Source organism: Tachysurus vachellii, chromosome 23, assembly GCF_030014155.1.
Source record: "Tachysurus vachellii isolate PV-2020 chromosome 23, HZAU_Pvac_v1, whole genome shotgun sequence".
Classification (NCBI taxonomy): Eukaryota; Metazoa; Chordata; class Actinopteri; order Siluriformes; family Bagridae; genus Tachysurus; species Tachysurus vachellii.
In genome coordinates this window covers 3,192,370-3,210,184 of record NC_083482.1, presented here as the reverse complement: position 1 = coordinate 3,210,184, position 17,815 = coordinate 3,192,370, and the positions used below count along the sequence as shown (strand labels likewise).

The window sequence follows — 17,815 nt, the reverse complement described above, 5'->3', positions numbered from 1 at the left end:
GAGCGGCTTGACATCGGTTTGCGGTGGAGTTTCATAATGTCAGCGTGTTGTGTAAAGTAATATCCTTTCTTCGGCCATAAAAGTGTGAGGGATTTCGCATGCTTTCCCACATGCTGCCTCGCAGGACCGCGTTTGTCCCTGCGTGTCCCCCTCATAGACTATATTTTCAAGGACAGCGTACACTCGAGTTCAGAGCCACAATAGAGCCAGTGTGCTTGAAATGTGTGTGAAGAGCCGTTTCCACAGTTGGCACCGTTTTTTGTGGATCTGCAGCAGTGTGTGTACCAGCTGACCCTGTTAGGATAGGAAAACTTGAATATGCTTGACGTGTATTCAGAAAGTATTTACACCCCTTCACTTTTTCCTCAATTTGTAACAATACAGCTTTGCTTTTAAAATGCTGTCTTGAAATAAAAAAAAGGCTTCAACAGTCTTTTGCAAAGTCGAGTATAATGATTTATTACATAAAAGTAAAATATCACGTTCAAGGACACTTGAACTTGAGCTCTTCTTGTTTTCATGGCTCAGCCTTGAGAAGTTTCTAGAAACTTTGTCTTCTTCCTGTCAAGACAGGATTGTACTGAGGCACAGGTCTGAAAGAGACACCAGTTCATTTCTGCGAGCACTGAGCACCGAGACAGGTGCATGACGTCTTGTGTCGGCAGCTCCAACACACTAGAAATTGTGAAATGTCATAACCTTATAAAACCCAGCATGAGGAGTCAGCACATGGCAACAGTTAACATAAACACAACAGCTTTTCACACTGAGTTTAACCTCGATTTATCGTCTCTCTAAACCCTGTTATTAATCCCCGGTAAAGAAACGTTTCACGTGTAATTTAAGAAGCAGGGTTACAGTAACACCGCTTTTTTTTTCTCCAGGATTAAGAAACCCTGCTTTGAAGCTTTTACAGTGTTAACTCCACATCATTGGGCTTAGCATGTACTGTATGAAACAGTGTTCAATTGTTATGGCCAGATGCTTAGCAACAGAATCAGAAACTAAACAGTGTTTCAGCATCATATCACATGAAAACCAGGAACGTACTGTAGTAACCCTCTGTATGAAGAAAATTCTGAAGAAGGATATCGGTGAACAAACAGCTGGTCAACTCCAGGACAAAAAGTAAAAAATGACCAAAAAAAAAGATTAAAAAGCTGTAAAGAAGATTACAATACCTGCTCATTTGCTGAATGGCAGACCTGATTTTTTTCCCCTCATAGGAACGATGTCATGTGAAGGAAAGCTCTAAAGTTTCATGATACTCTTTTAAGGAGCTCCTTTAACAGAATGAGGAAATGTTATTAGCTGTAATACATGTTTCAGTGAAATCTATCTAAAAGATAACAAGAATTTATGTGTGTGTGTGTGTGTGTGTGTTTCTCAAGCGTAGTTTTTACAGAGAGAGATCTGTTGTTCTGAATTTGTGTTGATTTCTTCAGCAGAGTAACTTAATTCTGTGGCCGATCTCCTCTCAAAGCTCCTTTATTGCAGCAGACAGTGTAAATAAGTCAGAACCGATTGGGCTGCCAGGATCAGTTTCTGACCTCAGTACTGGACAAAAGACAGAATTTTGTTTCTCATACTCACATTTCAAGGTGACTTGCTTTCTTTGCATGGCTGGTTTTCAGACCAGCTGCAGAAATGAAGGCCGTGTTAAGAAAGCCGGTCCAAAGATAATAGATAACGGCTAGCGACCGTGTTGCGTCACAGAGGTGTTAAAACTACACAAGTGCAGCAAGTAGCTTTAATTCTTCACCAGGGATGCAGAGATTTATTAGCTGAGATGCAAGTTATCGAGCTAACATGTTAAACTACTGTAAGTATCAAGCTATCTCGATCTAAAACAATTACAAGTACCTAGCTTGCACAAAATAACTTAAATCCTTACCTTTAATTATCAACATAGAACATTATCCATGTAGTCACTGAATTACAAATGATCAAGCTAATAAGTTAACTTCAGAACAAACTAGCTAAAGCTAAGTTGTTTCTATAGAAATACCTAAATGTTATCAAAGATGTTCAATTTAACAAGCTTGCTATATGTAAAACATTTACTGTATATGCAGATTTTTAAGTAGCTAGCTTGCCATAAACTTGTTAGCTTTAATTTTCAACATGGCAAAGTAGACTTTTAGGAGCTGAATTATGTTCAGTTAAACTAAATAACAAGCTAGCTATAGTCAAAACATTTATATGCAAATTTATAAATATCTTGTTTAAAAAAAAAGGAAGAAAAAATTCTTACCTTTAATCTTCAACATAGCAAAGTAAAGATTTTGTAGCTGAAATCTAAGTTAGCAATATCTAGCTTTTAGTAATAGCTTTTTTCTAAATATCCAAACCTCTTAACTTTAATTATTAGCAAACAAATTAGAGATTTAATAGCTGAATTTTAGTTATTATAAAAGTTATCATGCTAAGATAAGGACAAACTAGCTAAAGCTGAGGCCTTTTTGTTAGTTGTACAGTTTTTTGTTATTGTTATAAATATAAAAACATGCTAGCTTTCATTTTCAACATAGCAAAGCAGACATTTATAAAGCTGGCATATGTTAATGAGCTAATATGTATGATTATTTTAATATATCGACGAATGGCTTCAGCAGCTGAATTATAAGGTATCAAGCTAATAATTAAACTAATTAACAAGATATATGCAGTTTACATTGCTAGCTTGAAACAATTCTCTCCTTTAATCTTCAACACAGAAAATTAGCTGAATTATGTTATCAAACTAATAAGTTAACTTGGAAGTATAACTTAACTATTTGGAAGTAGCTAGCTCGTCATGAATGAATAAACTAGTATGTTACTTCATATTAAGCTGTACAGGGTTAACTAAGGGTAAAACCTGTGTGGGAAAAGCTTAAGTTTTGAAGTTTCTACATAACTCCAACGTGCTGTTGGTATTGTATACTGCATACGCAACACAATGTTCCACAATGTGACCCTGTGGGAAACTGGCCCAAACTGGCCCAAAATCTCTAGTTCACGTTTGAATGGCCAAAGATAAATGGCTCCTACAGTTCCTAGTAAAGAAGACATCCGGAGAGCTACTTTTCAATCGCACTCTGGAATGTGCTGGAGCTGTCCCGACAGGATTGGGTTGCTTAAGTGTAAAATCAAGGCAGAGTGCACAGAATGTGAATTTTCATACGAGTGTGAGTTGTAGCCCGGGGGCAGGTTAGTCCATTTCCTGTTTTTTTTTTTTTTTAAATCACACCTGCCCACTTCCTGCAACAAAAGGGAACGTGAGCTCCAGTCTGTATTTATTTATTTATTTTTATCGAAACATCTCGACTTTCTGAGGTCACGGTCTGTATCATGTTAAAGCTATTTCTTTTCGGCTTTAATTTAGAATCGGTGTAACGTAGGCCTGACATGGTGAAGTAATCGCCCCCACCCAGCTGAAATCTCTTTCCAGATGTTCCCTGAGAAGCCGAATTTACAAGAGAAACACGGTGCATGAAGAATAAATCCAGTGTTTTTCTTCTTCTTCTTCTTTCTTTTCTTTTTTTTTTAATCGCTAGAAGAATGTAAAGACACGCACCAACACGCGTGAACATAATCGCATGATTAAACGGCTTTCTATATGTTTATGTAGCTGCGTGTCTCGCTTGGGGATTTGACAGTTCTCGGAAGAAGAAAAGGGAAATGGCGGAGAACATGGTTGCTCAGGAATGGGGGCGTAATTAAAAGAAAAAAAAACTATTCATCCATCCCAGCACCTTTAATTCATCTGTCCGTTCTTCAGCCTGTTTACCGATAAAGTCTGGCTGTATTTCAAAACGTAAATATATCCGGAAGGAGTCTCCAGTGTCAGTGCTGTGAATCAGTCAGCAAGTAAGTTTCTGAACACAGGAAATTCTTCTCCTGCTTCTGCTTTGTTTGTCTTATCTCATTATTAACAGGCTGATGACAACGGACATCTCATTTTACAAGATGAAATTATTATATCGTTAATAATACAATCATTGGCAAATTATTATATCCAACATGAATAAAACACAAGCAAATTCTTGTAAGAAATATTCAAATTGTGGGTTGATTTATTTTTCTGTAACCCTGTCGTGTTTTTTCAACAGTTACATCATCATCCTCTCTTTTGCACTTTATTCTTCCTCCACAGCTCCCCCAGCTTTTTGTTGATTTAGTGGTGAAGGGGTGTGGCCAAGGGTCAGATGAGCAGGTAATGAATGAGTGTTCACACCTGTCTGTGGTTTTTATTCCCGAGTATTCAAGCGAGGGCGCAGTGGCATAGTGGTTAGCACGTTTGCCTCACACCTCCAGGGTTGGGGGTTCGATTCCCGCCTCCGCCTTGTGTGTGTGGAGTTTGCATGTTCTCCCCGTGCCTTGGGGGTTCCCTCCGGGTACTCCGGTTTCCTCCCCCAGTCCAAAGACATGCATGGTAGGTTGATTGGCATCTCTGGAAAAATTTTCCGTATTGTGTGAGTGAATGAGAGTGTGTGTGTGCCCTGCGATGGGTTGGCACTCCGTCCAGGGTGTATCCTGCCTTGATGCCCAATGACGCCTGAGATAGGCACAGGTTCCCCGTGACCCGAGGTAGTTCGGATAAGCGGTAGAAAATGAGTGAGTGAGAGTGAGAAATATATATGAATTTACATTTATATTTATCTCAATGAGTGAATGTTGTGTTTCCCAAGCAGTGTGATACAGTTTGTGTATTGGCTGTGTGTGTCTGTGTTCCCAAAAATTGGATGCTGTGCACTAAATTTTAAAAGTGTGTGTGTGAGTGTGTGCATGCTGGTGTATTTGTCGCTGATTTCAGTTTCAATGCCATCACAAATTAAGCTGAAAAGCATAGAGCTTGAGAAACGCAGTAAAGCTCTTCAGCACCTCTCTCCCTGGAGCCTTGTGGAAACTGATTTGCTACGCACACATCAGGACTGGTTCGAGATTTTCTTTCTCTCGCTTGCTGGAAAAACAGAGATTCTTATAATCAAGTGTTTATAAGAATGTATATCATCCATACATCCTGGCAGAAAGTACCTTTTAAGCAAGGTTGAAAAAAATGTTTTGGAATTCTGTCTGAAGTTCAATCTGCAATCAGGCTGGAAAAAAGTAACAGGTCTTAACTTTCTATTTGCGTTCCATGCATGTAATAATCCACCAAGGAACTAAACTACCCAGATTGCATCTAAGTATATATACACACACTCACACACACACACACACACACACACACAGACACCATTTAGGGATTACAGGGTGCGTCTTGAACTCCTTTTGTTCGTGTTTGGATTTAATCCTACGGATTCTCCAACGCAGAGCCATTAAAAGCCAGCACGACACGGGCGCTACTCCCACGGTGAGCGAGAGATAAAGAAAGAGAGAAGCCGTGCATAACTCTGAAATACTATGTTGCACGTGTTAAAACAGCTTGCACTTTTGATGTCGATGTGGAAGTTGCATGAATGCATGCATGAGCAGAATACACGCATACGGATTTGAGAAAACACACACACACGGCGCTAATGTACAGTAGCTGCACGGAAAAAACAAAGCAAAGGACTAAAAGATTTTATTTCTATAGCACTTTTAATATTTGTCACAGTGTAGCTATGGAGATTCCTATCAGAGTTTGAGGTTTCTGTGTTGTGTTTTCAGTAAAAAGTTGATTTCGCATTAATGGATTTTTTTTTGTCTGCTGACAATAGAGTGAAGGAGTCGGGTAGGGAAGGAAGGATGGACAGACTAGACGGAGGGGGAGGTGGAGCTTGGGGTGAAGGAATGAGTGGGCACGGCTTGGGGTATCTGGGGCAACGGTGTGTGTGTGTGTGTGTGTGTGTGTGTGTGTGTGTGTGTGTGTGCGTATGTATGTGTGTGTGTGTGTGTGTGTTTTTCCTGCTGAGTTATAGCCAAGGGTCAGTTTTTACTTTGCTGAATGGACAAAAGAAATAGCTTATGAGCTGACAGGAGGAGTCTCTAAATCACTGCACTCTCCCTTTTCACCTACTGAGCAGTTGTAGGGAGTTGGTCCTATAATGAGATGGGGAGCACGATGACCTTTTTCGGACATATGTTCTGTCAGGCTAATCTAATATTAAACATTTAGCTAAATAACAATGGAACGAAACACATCTTGGTGATATCAGAACCCGAAAGTTGGTGATTTATGAAGTCCGAAAGTCCTTTCCATAGTGGAAATCTTTAGTTCTGTTGGTTAAAGTGGGCAGCTGACACCGGAGACTCCTTCCAAACGTGCTAAATAAACATCTCCGTACAGAAAAGTTTGTCGTTTCAATGCGTAACATGTTTGTAAACTCACGAGTAAACATGGAGCACCAATAACCTAGAACACAACATGCAGCACCGTGTTATACTACTGATCTAGGTATTAAAGAAAGCTAATAACATTTTCCTTTCTCTCATTCCACGTTCTGCTCTCCCCCACCTTCATGCTTGGGTTTCAATACTCTCTGGTGGCTTTAAGTGCTGGACCCAGATGAAGGACAGGGAGAATAAAAGAGAGGAAGACAGGAACCGAGCGGAGGAAGAAAGGGAATCAGCCGGAGAGAGCCGACATCCTTTAGAGGACGTCAAAGCTTCTCTAAACAGCACCTCACCTCAAAGGAGACGCAGTGAGACAAAGAGAGGGAATGAAGTGGGCACTTCACATAGAACAAGAGAGTCATGTTTTTTAAAAAAAAAAACAAGTTGGGTGGAAGAGATTGACTTAGGGGAGGAAAGAAAAGCAAGAGCACAGACAATTCATAGCAAGCAAAGTGTGAACTTCCTGAACTGCCCAATTGCCTGAGGCAAAAAAGGAAACCACAGGCCAGATAGTCAAGGACAAAAGAGGGAAATGACAAAAACGACTCCCTCAATCAGGAATTGCATACGATTCTTTTAAAATATAAGTATTATGCAGAGTTTACACCCATTCTGTATTATTAGATTTTTTTACACATCCACATTGTAGCTGCTCTCTGAGGTCCTCTGAGTCCTCGAGGTCAGTCATGTCCAATGATAAAGATCTGGGTGGTCGCAAAAAAAGGACCAAACCATCAGCTCTCTTTCAGTGTCAATGGAGGAGGCCATGTGCCCAGTTTGCTCTGTTTTTATATATATATATATATATATCACACAAACAGAATAGTGCAAAGGGAGAGAAATAGCAAGGGATGGAAATAAAGGCCGGTTAAAGAGACATAAAGACTGATTTAACTGCCCCTATATTCTCTGCCTCCCCCAACATATGGGCTCCATCCATGACATCCGACCTTTGACCTGTGACACCGGCTTTTGTGGAGCAGTCAGGTGCCGACTCGCCCTGCATTGGGATCAGATTCCAGCGTGACATACACACACACAAATGCCAACACAATGCATAACTTTGCTATATATACTTTTACTCTGTGTATATTGTCGTTTCTGGGTGAATTTTTCACATTTCACATTCTGTGTTGACAGAAATCAGCCCCAGGCATAATTTAACACTATTGGCTTTTTTTTTTTTTTTTTTTTTAAAGAGTCAATCAGAAGACCGGTATCATCCTTAAGCCGCAAGTGTGGACTTGTGAGCTTTTAGAACAAAGGCTCTGATTTAAGTGGCTCATCTTCACTCTCATCCGGGTTTCAGCTGCACTCTCTGACTCTTTGTTGTGCCTTCATCCACCCACCCCATCCACCCCATCCACCCCATACTCCCCATACTCCTCTGGGCCCCTTGAGGAGGATCTGAGGGCTTACTGAGAGGGATCAAACAGTGGCAAGACCGGAGCCTTTCAACTCGGCAGCGTAGCCGAGATTAAGGCAGAGACGTCTGGGGGTTATAATAAAAGAGTTTGGGAGAGCCTACAGGGTAGAGCGCAAAGAAAGAAAGGGGAACAGAGAGCAAGAAAGATGCCAGCTGTTGTTTTTATATTATACACTGCTTTCCTTAAAGAACTTGCTGAGGAACTGCTGAAACTATGTGCCTTGCTGTCTGCTAGCAATTAGCAATCTGTGACAAATGTAAAGGTTAGATCATTCAGGTGTAGTGCAAACGTATTTTTTAAGGTTTTAACACTTTTGGTTTGATGAGTCTGTTGGTTCCATCTGGCACCTTAAAGGGCTCAAATCTACAGTAGTCCCTAAATGGGATACTATTCTATCCTAAAACGCAGAGTTAGCTAGGTTTGCTATAGTATGCATGCGATTTCTTGTGATGTGTTAAGCCTCTGTTGGACAGATTCCTGAAGCCTTCGTCATCACAGACGATTTCTCTTTGATAAGAGAAAGCACAAGAAAAGAAAAGCTCCTGACTTAACCATAATACGCCAAAACTGGCAAGCACACATACTGTATACGCTTAAGGCAGGCACGATATCCTGAGATTTGAGAAGGCTTACACTTCAAAGGGCCCGAAATATGTGCCGAGATATATAACGATTCCAAAGAGGACAGACAGGTGAATTTATTGTCGAAAGACGAGGGCAGGCGTGTAGGGGTATTGAGAAGAAAATCAGGGGTAAGAGTGGGTGAGAAGTGAGATGTTAGAGATTGTAGTGAGTGGTAGCTAAAAGTAGGAAAAGGAGCGGTCGTATAAACAGTACGCATAAAGTTGAAAGGAGGCATGTGTATATATAAGTCTGAGGTAAAGTTTAATGGAGAGCAAATATTAGTGAACTGGGAGAGGAATTATGAGGTGGGGTTAGGGTGAAAATGGATTGAGGAAGGAATATAAAGTTGGGGTAGAGTTAAATTTGAGTAGGCAGGTATGTGCAAAGCCAGGCATCTCATTTTCTCTGGAGAGTCTAGTACATTTTGTCAGTAAACATTAACTAAAGATGTCACTAATTTCATAGGATTGACCTTGCGAATGGCAAACTACATTAACTCACCCCAAATCGTGTTGAACAAGACTCTTTCACACCATTTAAAAATGTGATTCTGAGAAGCGTTTTTTATTTGGATACAGCGACTATATCTTGCTCAAAAAGGTTCACTGTTCAAATGGTTTAGTGTGCAGTGTGCATACGCAAAAACATGTCCAAGCTGCTCGTGGCCTGCTAATTGTACAAAAACATTCAGATGCTACATGAGAGACAGGTGGAGATTCTGAGGCTGAGTAAAAAGTTGCATGGGGAAAAGTTTGCAAATCTGACATGAAGTTGTTTGGTTTGTACGGATTAGAGATTCGTTTTGGAAAGATGGGGTCTGAGATAGGGTACAGACGGATAGAGATGGGTGTAGAAGTTTGAGATGGAGGTTCGGTTAGATGGAAAGAGATGTAGAAGTCTGAGATGGAATAAGATAAGGTTTGGAGGAGGAAGTATTGGAGGAGGTGAATATGAATTAGACAGGTGTTAAAGGATGAGAAATAGGTAAGTCTGGATGGGAGCTGATAGATACAGTAGAATTGAATGGGGTTCAGGAAGAGCTATTGTTGAATGGGGCAGATATGTGAGGCTGTGATTATGGTAAATAGGGATGGGGAAATTGGGGTAGAAGTGTAAGTTAGGGTCAATGTTAAGAAAAAATGTAATGTGGCAAGAAATAAAGAAGGGGTGAGAACTTTTTTTTGGCAAGGGGTACAAGTGCAGGTTAGAGAGGAGCAGGTGGAGGAGGATAAGGCAGATATAGGCAGATATGCATGAGGAAGCAGTAAAAGTTGCCCTGGAGCAGGTTGGTGTAGATAGTTTCGATGGGTCCGGGGTACTTACAAATGGGCCAGAGCCTATTCATACTCCTAAATGTTCCGTTTGACTTATTCTCAGAGCAGTTTTCTCTGCATGGTCACGGTCAGCCTTCACTAGTCTCTCTCCAATGTCACTTTATTTATTTTGGTACTCTGACAGTTGAATACCGTCAAAATGAACAGAAGACAGCGCTACTGCAGAAACATTCCTTTGTGACCAGACCCTCAGCCATATAAACTAAAGAATTTGTGAAAGCTCTTAGCCCCCGAAGAGTGTGTGTACATGCATATATGTGTGTGTGTGTGTATGTGGGTGGTCCAGCCAAGGCCCTCTCCTCGGTTTTGTCTGGCCTCAGCTGCTCTCTCGCTCGCCGCTAGTCTTAGTCGTCATCGAGGAACTGCAGCCGCTATAACAGCCACTTCAGATTTTATCATGGAAAGTAAAAGGGTCCCTGGTGTAAAAGCTTGGCAAGCTCAAAAACGACTAAAAGCACAGACAGAAGCTGAAAACGATGAACACCGCAGCAGGAGACGAGGCTGACGCTGCTTAAGAGAACCGAGAGAGCAGATTCCACAGATCTCATGGCACAGAAAGAGAAATAAATGCAGGATGATGATGATGATGATTAGAAGATGAAAGGGATACTGAAAAGGGATGCTGATGTTCTCTACCTCTATCTTTCATCTTATTTATTTTAGTCCACCAACACATGCATATTATCATTCTAAAAAAAACATGAGCTTTAAATTAGGTGCATCAGCTGTTTAGCAGATTCTTGCCATAATTTAATCTAATCTGAACTCAATAACAAACTATAAATAAAACCCTATTAATGTTATCGCCATCCATTTCCTTTTTGGCAGAGCAAATCCTCCATACAATGCCTTCATTAGCTTGTTCTGGGTCACAGTAGTGAATCTGTGGGATTGGCCCTAGGCTTGGGCTGGTACGTCTGTCTCCTGCATATACAGCTCTGTATTAAAGGCTTACATTTTATGGCCTGCCGTTAACCTGGAGGTCACTCTCTTCTCAAATACCTAGCCACGGCCAGGCTAATCCCACTCACCTGTGCTGCCGGGATTGTCCGAGCACCTGCGAGCCGGAACGGAAAGAAGGTCCTCTGTTCAAACGTGTTTGATACTTCTGACTAAAGCCTTTTTTCGTTTCGGTGCATAGCGTTTGTCCGTTCTGAAGGACCTGCATTGTTTCATTCTCAAATAGCATTACATCACTGAAACAATATTTGCTGAAAGCTGTAGCAGCGATAACGCGTAAAGCGTACTGCGTTTTATTAATGGAGTCCATATCGGGTGCGAACAGTAAAGAGAGAGACTCGCTGTATGTTACGTTTAGAGGAAAAGTATGTCAATGTCAGGTTTTGTTTGCGTAACTAAAACAGACCGATGCTAGGCCACTTTATTAGGAACAACTGTTATTATCCGATCAGTCGAGCGAGTAGTCAGAGTGCTGTGTGTGAAATCACAGACAGAGGAGTGATATAAGTGACAGGGAGGGTGTGGTATACAGTAAGTGACTTTGACTATGGTATGGTAGTTGATGCTTGGGCTCTGCTGCCAAAAAACAATGCCATGTTGATGAGAGTGGGCGGAGGCGAATGGACAGAGTAGCATGAGCTGACAGGAAGGCTTTAGTACACAAATAGTGACTCTTTACCACCGTGTTAAGCAGAAAAGCATCTCAGAACATGCCAGAAACTTGAGGCGTACAGTAAGATGACACAAAGGCACAGTGGGTTCTACTCCTGTTAGCTGACAAAAGGAGACTCAGACCCACTAAAAGAGGACACATGACTAAAAAATATACTGTAAATTTGACCCATGAAGATGAACTCTAATATTTAGCATGTATCTGTATAAGAGAATTCTCTTTGCCTTAACAATCTGTAGTAGAGGATTTGTGTATATACAGTATAATATCAGAGGATTATAAAACCAAGGATCTAAGGACTAACCAGATCTTCTTAAGGGTGGTCAGTAGAAATGTTCATTCCTCTGGGAGTCACCAGGTCCACAAAAAACCTTTGTATATTACTGTATGATTTAATTATTCCTATAGGACTTCATAGGGAAAAAATATATAATGTTTAATTTATTATATTTTTTTATTGGTGTCATAAATGACTCCTTCTTGCTCACAAGAGAGACTGTAGCTTTTCTGCTCTCAAATGCTCTTTTTATGAAGTTTTCCTTTACACTCAGGCGACTTGAGTCGCAGACTAAAATTTTGGAGTTTGGAAAAAATTTTTTATGGTTTGCTTTCTTGCTGTCTCTCTCTCTCTCTCTCTCTCTCTCTCTCTCTCTCTCCCTCCCACACACACACAATGTGGGAATGATGGCAGTGCAGTAATGTGTTGCCTTGATCAGAATGCTGTGGTTATGTGGAAAAGCTGTCATTAAGCAGCGGAGAGATATATATCAAACTGTAGTAAGTGTGTGTGTGTATACGTAATGTGAACAGGGGCTGCTTTGGGCATACAGCCAGGGACAACCACTTTGTTACCCAACCTAATACACCCCAAAACCCATATGCCATGGCTACAAACACACACACACACACACACTCACACACACACACAGAGCACTCATTTCCACTCTAATGAACCATCAGTGGTGATTCTGTAGATTATTTGATGTAATAAGCCACACAAAGGAGTCTTTCTACCCTGGAAACTTTAAGTCGGTCGAAATGCCAACAGCGCCCCGAGCACGTACTCCATGCATGAATACACGCTGCTATTCAGGGCTGCTCGGTGACGTCAGAATAAACGACCAGCTAATGACGCAAAGGCCAAACGCAGTGCATGCAAAGTCGGAAGACAAAGAAATAAAGCCTATGTATGCACGTGTGCATTCTTCACAGGTTTTAAATAAAGCAAGTGCTGAGTGGCCTTTGATCAAACTGTTCTCCTTGTTCCTGTTTACTCGGGCATTTAAAAGCTTACCGTGTATATGTAGCACTTTTAATATGTCATCGTCACAATGCAGCTTTATAGAAATCCAGGACTAAACCCTTAATGAGTGACTTAAAGGTGAGCGTGTCAAGGAAAGTCTCCCTTACAACATGATGATAAAACCCTAAAGCCAGGCTTGTGGCTTGTGTGTACTGCAAGTGAAAGCTTGTCATCCGTCTTCTCATGCTTCACGAAATCCATCTCTCCATGTTATGCTGGAGATGATGATGATGATGACACTGTTCACTACTTAAGTGGGTAGTGCACGCTTTTGCTAAGAACAGGTGTATGGAGGTGCAGGACATGTTGCCTCTATGTTGTTAGTGCTGCTTTTATTAAACGTAGCATACGCCGATGATGGGAACGACTTGAACCGAAGTCTCAGACACCGGATCGTGATATGGCTCACATTAGATGATGTCTGAAGTTTTCTGACAGAAAAATGCAACCAGCTTAAAAAAAGCGAACGCTCAAAAGTGGGAAGAGTGAAAGTACAAAGTCCGAGATTAGAAGTGGGACTCTGCCCAAACAGAGTAAAGATCACTGAGATATGACACAGGACTGTGTTAGAGATCAAGGGGGGAAAAAAAGCAACAAAATATATATAAATTGACATATACAGAATGGTGCAGCAGGTAGTGTTGGTGTCTCAGAGCCTCCTGGGTCAAGGGTTGAATAGTAAGGTCTGGTTACTGTCTATTTGGAGTTTTACTTGTCCTCCTTGTCAATGTGTGTGGGTTGGAATTATGAATTATGATTAAACCTGGAGTTTGCTTTCATGAGAAAATAATAACAAACCATAATTTAGCGATGCAACAGAGTGAAGTTAGTTTTGATTAGTTTTATTGACCTCATTTTTTATTCCTCAAATTGTCAACACAAACAAAACTGTTTACTGAAAGTGTGACAAGTCAGTTCCTGTTTTTTTATACTCTAGGAGCTATAAACAGTCATTCCCTCAGCAGACTCTTATTTTTTCCCCTCCCACTTAATGCTCATAAGCAAAAATTGCAGGTTAGCACGTTACATAGAAACAGTGAGCTCCTCTTGTCTTGAAGACTTTCCCGTTTCAGAAATCGGAGGGATTTACCTTTAGTCTGCCTTTTACAAAGAGCTGATACCGGTGGCTCCTTCCAGCGACGTTAAACAAACGCCACCTTACAGAGAGTCCCTGTGTCAGTTGTTTACTACAGAAACAATAATGTATATGAAAGAACACTTCATTTAAACCTTAAAACCAGAACTATTTTAGAGGTGATGTTATGGAAAAAGAATCAATCAGAGTGAAGAATTATGTCTAATTTGACCACAAACTAACCTGGAAAACTAACATCAGGGGGGGAATAAAATAGGGGATTTCCAGGAAGGTGGACGGGATACACGTCTGGCTCAGAATTTTGTGGTCTTTTATGTTCAAAACAGCATCAAAACCTCATGATTTCCCACTGATAGCATTTCAGCCTGAAAAAAAAACGGCCTACAACGGCCTTCGGCCTACAAAAAAGACACCACAGAGTATCTGACACATGGTGTATTTCATAATTACTGTATAGTGTAAAATGGTGTGTATACATTTTATATAACACTATAAAACACTACACTATAGACTCTCATCTAGATCAAAAGTCATTCAGAGAGAAACTTTTACTTCATTCAGACATTTTTCCTTCTCTCTCTCTCTCTCTCTCTCTCTCTCTCTCTCTCTCTCTCTCTCTCTCTCTCTCTCTCTCTCTCTCAGGTGCCTGGTTAGCCTCAGTGCTAAGCTGCTCTGCTCCTGGCTCTCGGCCAGTTAAAAATAGACAGCTTCAGATGAGACACAGGCGCTACACACCTACTGTTTTGGAGACAAGCTCAGTATGGGTTTATACACAAGAGCTCTTATTTGATGTCCCATAACCTCACAGCTATAAAAACCAGACGAGGCAAGCCAGGTTTAGCCTGAACCATGAAAAGGAGCTTTGAGGAACTTTTCTGTCTCTCAGAAAATGAAACCTTTGACCCTTTAGCTTTCTGGCTATATAAAGTACAGAACCCTAAGGCGTGAAAACCTGAATTGATAGTTGTTTTTAGCCTGAGCAAACGAAAGCTTAGATTTATTTTTATTTTATGTAGTGTTGGTTTGTAAAAGGAAGAATTTAGCAACTCCACATCACCACAAAGCTATTCGCTTAATACAAAGCAGCGAGGTAACGGTGGGGGAAAATCTTGCATTTAACTAGATAACTGTAAAAAAAAGTTTTATATACAGTACATTCTCTCTCTCTCTCTCTCTCTCTCTCTCTCTCTCTCTCTCTCTCTCTCTCTCTCTATCTATCTATCCCTATATATATATATATATATCTATATATATATCTATATATATATATATATATATGCAGACATACTCTATCAGATATATACAGATCATTATCTATCTATCCCTATATATATATATATATATACAGACATACTCTTTGATGCTTGATGTAAGACACCATAATTTTCATATTTAAACAATATTCAAGTTAGTTAGGTCACAAAAATATGAAAAACATTTACTGTATGATACCACAATAAATATCACAATGTCACAGATAATCAGAACAGGAATAACGGTGTAAACTAATGATGAGTCATTTTTGCAAACGAGTCGACTCTTTGGAGGGCTTTTATTATGAGACACCTAAGAACAGACTCACGACTCCGGTTTTTTCCCCAAACTATCTATTTATTTGTTTATGTTTAGACACTCAATTATTCAATCATTCGTGTTCAGTAAACGCTTAAACGCTTCCATGGAAAGCTGTTTTTAACAATTTTCTTAATGAGTGCTGTTGATGAGCTGAGTCAAATGCTCTGACTCATTGGAAAGATCCGGAATTCCGACAGCTACTGGAAACTGAGTCGAGATTGACTAAGACACATTGTGAGAGGTTTAGCTTTGCCATATAAATTCTCTCTCTCTCTCTCTCTCTCTCTCTCTCTCTCTCTCTCTCTCTCACACACACACACACACACACACACACACACGCGCGCGCGCGCACACAAACAAACACAAGGAGCAAGGACTCCTCCTAGTGGAGCTTTTCCCTAATTGCATGTGTGTATAGCAATAATATTGTCCTAATATTGTCCTTTTTCACACCCAGGCATACATAGTGACAAAAATACTCAATCAGAACTTTAACTTTAGAGTCATTGAGCTTGTTTAAAATATATTTATTTTTGTACAGACACCCAGTATATTTTACAGCAGAACATCATAGGAGGAACCCGGAGAACCTATAGAGAACCCACAGAGACATGGGGGCAGCAAGTCCACACAGGCAGTAAGTAGAGACTATTTTATTTTATTCATCCTCACTGGTCAACCAAATCTGACCACTTTTTAAAAAAGCTTTAGCCCGTTTATTTCTATTAGAATAAAAAATAAAAGGGTGAACCTCTGAAGATGAAAATAAAAAAGCACAGAATGTGTAATCAAGCGCTGTGGAAAGAGAGTACGTTCCGATCAATATGAAGGTGGAGCAACTTTCTTTTCCGATCCTGAGAGCTATTCCGAGGAATACTAAAACACCAGTGGAAGCAGGCTATTTTTCCTTTCTGTTACTCCATATGTGTGTTTTTCTCCTCCACACATCCAGTAGATCAAATATTTAAGTGTTACGGCACATTTATCTATTGGGTTGGAAATTCAGTTTGGAATACAGTTACATATTTGGATATGAACAACAATTTCTTATGTTTAAAAAAAAATACATCTTAAAAAAACAACACGTAATAAACGGCTACACTTTCACCTTCATTAAAATTCTAATGCAAATTCTATCCCACACAAGCCACGCCCCCTTTCACAATAAACACAACTTCATTTTCATATTGAATCTGATTGGCTCTTATATTTTATGACGTTATTACATGATGAAAAATTATTATATAGGTCCTTAAAACAGCTCTGATTCATCGAGGCCTGGATGCCACAGGACCTCTGAAGGTATGCTGTGGTATCTGGCACTGAGACGTTAGCATGTGGGGCCTCATTACTGCCTCCACTGACTCACCTTCTTCCTACAGTGCATCCTGGTGTCACGTCTTCCTCAGGTAAGAGACACACAAATGCTCAGCCATATTACACAGAGCGTTTCTATATATATATATATATATATATATATATATATATATATATATATATATATATATATGTCTATATACGTGTTAGTATAGTTTCTGATCATTCTAAAGGTGTTGATTCATTTTCTTTACCAGCAGCTCTGACTGTAGGTCTGTATGCAAAGCGTTTTCAGAGCCTTGTATTAAATACTAATGGGTTTTGCTCGAATACTTCATTATTTCTATAGTAACGACTTAAACATAATACAAGCCTAATGACGGGCGGACTTTTTGTTCATTAAGAAAGAAAATAAAACCGCTATCGATAAAGTGGCGGTTGCAAGAGGACCTCATTTAAAGAAGGAGTCTCCAGTGTCAGTGTCAACATGACCAGATATGACATTCATTAGCTTTTAGAACTTTAGAGGAAGTTGTTTCGTGGACATTCGTGACTATAAATAGATGAAATCTGCAGTATATTGTTTATCTAAATGTAAAGTTTATCTTGGACTTTCTCCATAATAAATCAATCTATCTTTTGTGCTTTGGTCAGGTTTGTACAGATTAGCTGCGGACGTGAACATTCGAGCTCCTTTACACATTTAGTGCTTATATTTTCACCTCAGAATCCTTAAACCTCCTTCGATCAGTGTACTACTGTCAGTTATATTTGTGTTACCTGGACATACAGTATATTAGGATCCATAAAGCCGAGTGAAAACATCCAGACAGGCCTCGTCCTGACACACTCACTACTGAAGTGTAGGATGTGGTTTGAGGCTGTGTGTGATGGTAGTGTGTGTCGAAATAATTTTGGGTGAGGTGCACTTCCATTACTCCAGAAGCATAGCTAAAAATAATTTAAAAAAAACAAACACTGGACACCACATTTTCTGGTGGAGTGATTTCTTTTGCCACATAAAAAATAAAATATAATTTTAATTGCTTCCAGTAAATTCCTGATAGGGTTTTATTCTATTTATTTAGTTATTTATTTTTTAAGGTGTCAAAAATATCTTTTTTTTTTTTTTTTTAATACAAGCGTTTCTTTTTTTCTGTTTTACTGAGAAACCCAAACCTTAAGAAAAAATAAATAAAAATA

General features: G+C 39.9%; 1 long non-coding RNA gene across 1 annotated transcript; it reads left to right on the top strand.

Annotated features, from left to right (window-relative positions):
• The first annotated feature begins 3,558 nt into the window (after window positions 1–3,558).
• LOC132838981 (uncharacterized) lies at window positions 3,559–16,609 on the top strand. Its single transcript, XR_009647678.1, has 4 exons — window positions 3,559–3,852; window positions 4,139–4,198; window positions 15,837–15,932; window positions 16,544–16,609. It is a non-coding gene; the product is annotated as an uncharacterized LOC132838981 (long non-coding RNA).
• The last annotated feature ends 1,206 nt before the right edge of the window (window positions 16,610–17,815 follow it).